The sequence below is a fragment of the Misgurnus anguillicaudatus genome, chromosome 19 (assembly GCF_027580225.2).
Source record: "Misgurnus anguillicaudatus chromosome 19, ASM2758022v2, whole genome shotgun sequence".
In the NCBI taxonomy this organism is placed as follows: Eukaryota; Metazoa; Chordata; class Actinopteri; order Cypriniformes; family Cobitidae; genus Misgurnus; species Misgurnus anguillicaudatus.
The window spans coordinates 36,698,168-36,702,980 of NC_073355.2; the positions used below are offsets into that span (position 1 = coordinate 36,698,168).

A 4,813-nucleotide genomic window follows, 5' to 3' on the forward strand; every position below is an offset into this window, starting at 1 on the left:
GTACAGTGAAGCCCCATTTTTCTATAAATACCTCGCTCTCTCTCTCTCTTTCTGATGCCGGTGGATCGGGCCATCTCCAAGGGCTGAGGAGTGACCCAGAAACTGCCTGTCACAGCAGCGGAGGACGGCGCTCTGATTACAGATCCTCAGAGATGCTGTGGTACAGTTAGACTGGGACAATTCACTTCACCTTTAAGAATCTAATCCGTAAACTCTTTCTTATTTAAGCAAAAATAAGAACAACAGTGAATCTCTATACAAAGTAGGGCTGTGCTTTTTTTCAATTTTTAATTCAAACACTCAAAGAAAATAATGATTTGGCCCATAATCGATCAGCACTAATACAAAGCATATATACAGTATGATGTAATATGATTAAAGCTCAGAGCTGGTAACCAGAAGGTTGCTGGTTCAATCCCAAATAATGTGCCATCATCGCCCTGCCCTCGAGCGAGGAACCTGACCTCAGGTTACTTCAAGTGGATCGTCCCTGTAATAAGTATACTGGACAACAGAGCCCTTTGTGATTCGGCCAGTTCACATTACATAGCGATAGGAAATCACTCCCTACTGACTATAACTGAATATTGTATGGCATTCAGCACTTTTACACAATCTTTGTTATTCATTCCGAAACATTCAGGAGGTTTAAACTGACTTTCAATGGATCAGTAGCAAGTCAGGTCAGGCCCAGGGATTCAATTATAGCAGAAGAGCACAGGCATATGTGAAGGCCTGAAGGGCTACGAAACCTGGCACCGTCTGTGACTCCAGCATATGAAGTTAAAAACTAACAGCAGGTGAACAGAAGTCAAGGTGAGCAAAACTCCATTATGACCTTGATCTGTAAGACTGACCCACTAGAAGGATCACAAAACTACTATATAGCAACCTTATACTCACAACGCCACAATCTATCTCTGACTGCCTGTACATTATCTTGCTTATTATACGGCTATTTACCTCATAAGTAAAGTTAGGGACATTAAATATTGATTGCTAAATATTGAATTATTTGCTCATTTTTAACAAATGCAGTCCTTTCACGAGGAAAACCCCTTTATTGGCTAACCCAATCAAATCAATCTAACCCTAAACCTAATCGTCACACAAACATGTTGATAGAAATAAAAGTAGGCTACTACTTGACTTTGGCATCGTCATAAATGCTGAATGCTTTTCATGGCATTGTTTGCGATTTGGTAGTAGCTTCTGATAAAAGCATCTGCTAAATATGTAAATGAGCATGGAAAGGAGGGAGTGGCATATTAGAATGACAGTATGCACAGTGAGCATTTTAGGCAATGGGCTGCGATTCGTTGTTTGACTGGCTTCAAATAACTGCATTTACTTTTGGAAACCAAAAATTGGTTAAAACAAACCAAAAAATGTTAACAATTGACCCAACAATGGGTTAAAACTTAAAATAACCCAGCATTTTGGGTTGAGGCAACTCAGCATAGGTTAAAGGTATAGCGGAAGATTTTCCAGAATTTTTGAAAAGAACCGCCCCTCCACTTTTTTTTAACATTTTGGAAAAACACGGTGAGAACGCGAGCTTCAACGAATGGCTGAAGCCGTAGACCACCACACATATACACCACAAAGTGCGCATGTGCAGAAAGCGAACCTAGGGTTCGAGCACGTATGAAGGCCTTATGTCAACATATCATCAGAATGATTGACAACTGGGATGACCAATTGTCTTGATGATCCACCCGGAAAAAGAAAATCTTTCGCTATACCTTTAAATTACAAAACAAATCTTGAAATAAGTTAACTTTTTTCTTAAACACTTAATTCAAGAAAAATTTTCTCACCCTATTGGCAGATATGTCGCTTGCTTTAAGCACAAATTCATTTAAATTGTAAATTTTTTGTCAAAAAACTAGACTTATTTTCTTAGGTCATTATGCTCATCAAGAAAATACATCTTGATTGAATTTTTTTTTTTTGGAATTTCAACCAAAAATAAGACAAAAATACTAAGTAAGAAAGTAATTTTTTGCAGTACAGGTGTGCGTTTTACAGAAAAATAGTCAGAAATATAGCTGCAAGCAGCAATGGCGGGCCCTCGCACGTTTTTTTACCGCTACACAGTGCGTCCGAGAAAACGATGCACGGTGGGCAAGGGCATCAAGTGGGTAAAATATCAGTGGGCTATTTAATGTTGTTTCTGAGCCATTTGGGGACTGTAGGTAAAAGAAACCCCACATTTTAGACAAACAGGTGCACTGGTGAGCCACTTAAGAGACACGCCTATGTCTGACCTTTTTGTCAACACTTAACAGCCGAAAACTCTGATGTGTGCAGAGATGTATAGTAACGAAGTAGAACTACTTCACTACTGTACTTAAGTACTAAAAGGCAGTATCTGTACTCTACTGAAGTATTATTTTTTTCTCCTACTTCCACTTTTACTTCAGTACATATTTTCGATGAGTTTAATACTTTTACTCCAATACATTTTTTATGTGCTGCATAGTTACTCGTTACACTCAAATGTTACGAATCATTCCAAACCTACATTATCACTGCCGGAGCGGTGATACACATTAGAAACACACACAGATTGTGGTCTAAACCAATAGGAGATAGTGAAGAGCGGACCCCTCCCTCCCTCTCACTCACAAATATGAGCCGCGGTTGTGGACAAATGTGAAGTCGAGAGAGAACCAAAGTGCACGAGAGAGACCGATAGAGAGAGAGAATTCGCGAGAAAGGGCGAGTGTGCGCGAAAGAAGGAAACCTAAATACATTGAAACATCTTGTACCTTTACCTATTACCATTACATCGACTAATATTTTATTAATTCTGAATTTTCTATTGCCATATTAGTTAAATTAATCTGAACATTCCTGTCCTTGTACTCCTGCTACAGCCAAAGCAATTGTGAGTGTCCTTTAGCTTAAACATTTGAAATAATATAAACAATATTATATTCAAACTTTTGACTGTTTTCTTTAATAACTACATTACACAATACTTGTACTTTTACTTTCAGTACTTGAGTAGTATATTTTAAAATAAACTACTTGCAATACTTAAGTACAAAACATGTTTAATACTTCAGTACTTCCACTTAAGTGGTGTGCTCACTTTTTTGATAGAGCACTTGTACTTTTATTCAAGTCTGGGTCCCTAGTACTTTATACATCTCTGAATGTGTGTGCCAAATTTAAAGTTCAACTCAGCACGCCAAGAGCCTTAAACATGCCTGAAATTAAAGTAAAGTTTGACGCGTTGCCATGGGAACAGCGTTCGAGATGTCTAAAATTCCTTCGCAATTTATCATCTACAATGTCTCGGCATCATGTTGACCACTTCTGGTGTCAATCGCATGAATCCCATACGAGGAGTATTTAAAGGTTAACAGCATGTAACTGTCAGCCTTAAATATGTGTAAAAATGAAAGTAAAGTTTGATGCATTGCCATGGGAACAGCGTTTGAGATATCAAAAATCCCTTCGCAATTTATCATCTACAATGTCTCGGCATCATGTTGACCACTTCTCATGTCAATCGCATGAAAATCCTAGAAGGAGTATTTAAAAGTTAACTGTATAAAACTGAAAGGCTTAAATATGCCTTTAAAATGAAAGTAAAGTTTGACAGGTTGCCATGGGAACAGCGTTTGAGATATCAAAAATCCCTTCGCAATTTATCATCTACAGTGTCTCGGCATCATGTTGACCACTTCTCGTGTCAATCGCATGAAAATCCTAGAAGGAGTATTTAAAAGTTAACTGTATAAAACTGAAAGGCTTAAATATGCCTTTAAAATGAAAGTAAAGTTTGACGCGTTGCCATGGGAATACCGTTTGAGATATCAAAAATCCCTTCGCAATTTATAATCTACAATGTCTCGGCATCATGGTGACCACTTTTGGTGTCAATCGTATGAAAATCCTAGAAGGAGTATTTAAAAGAACATTGCATGGAACTTTCAAAAAAATCCAGCTTTGTGACTGACACACTTCCTGGCGCCTGCTGGTGGCGCTATACCCGGGAGTCACAATAGGCACATCGATGCGATCGGAATCTTTAGACGAACAAACATCCTGCATGGCATTACAATAAGACATTTTTTGCCTTAGATATTAGACACTTCCTGTTTCTCTGATTTCGCCATGACTTTGTCGGCTCGCCATGGCAGAACCGTTCGAGATATCAAAAATCCCTTCGCAATTTAGCAAGTCCAATGTCTCGACATCATGTTCACCACTTTTGGTGTCAATCGCATGATTCCTCTAGGAGGAGTATTCAAAAGTTCAACGCATGCATTTTTTAAACGATCCAAAATAGCTGACTTCCTGTTGGGCGGAGCTTAAATGTTAGAGGGCGAAAGTTGTTCGGGTCGATGAGATCTATATGCGTACCAACTCTCGTACATGTGCGTACATGTTTGCACGATCTGTGCATCAATGTTTTTTTTTGCATTACAGGGGGCGCTACAGAGCCCCCGTGCCACGCCCGTGTTCCAGCCTTTGCCCGTTCGCAATGACGGACGACTCTGACGTCTGTGCCAAATTTCAAGAGTTTTCGAGTATGTTAAGGCACCCAAAATGCCCAAAAGTGTTAAAAAAAATAAAAATAAATATAGCTGCAAGCAGCAATGGCGGGCCCTCGCACGTTTATTTACCGCTACACGGTGCGTCCAAGAAAACGATGCACGGTGGGCAAGGGCAACAAGTGGGTAAAATATCAGTGGGATATTTAATGTTGTTTCTGAGCCATTTGGGGACTGTAGGTAAAAGAAACCCCACATTTTAGACAAACAGGGGCACTAGTGAGCCACTTAAGAGATACACC

The 4,813-nt window shown here is 39.3% G+C and overlaps 1 long non-coding RNA gene across 1 annotated transcript in view; it reads left to right on the forward strand.

Moving 5' to 3' along the window:
• Positions 1-914, forward strand: part of LOC129436541 (uncharacterized) — a 37,380-nt gene extending 36,466 nt beyond the window's left edge. The window contains exon 4 of the long non-coding RNA XR_008641859.2: positions 644-914. This is a non-coding gene — a long non-coding RNA (uncharacterized lncRNA). The remainder of the gene's footprint in view (positions 1-643) is intronic.
• The last annotated feature ends 3,899 nt before the right edge of the window (positions 915-4,813 follow it).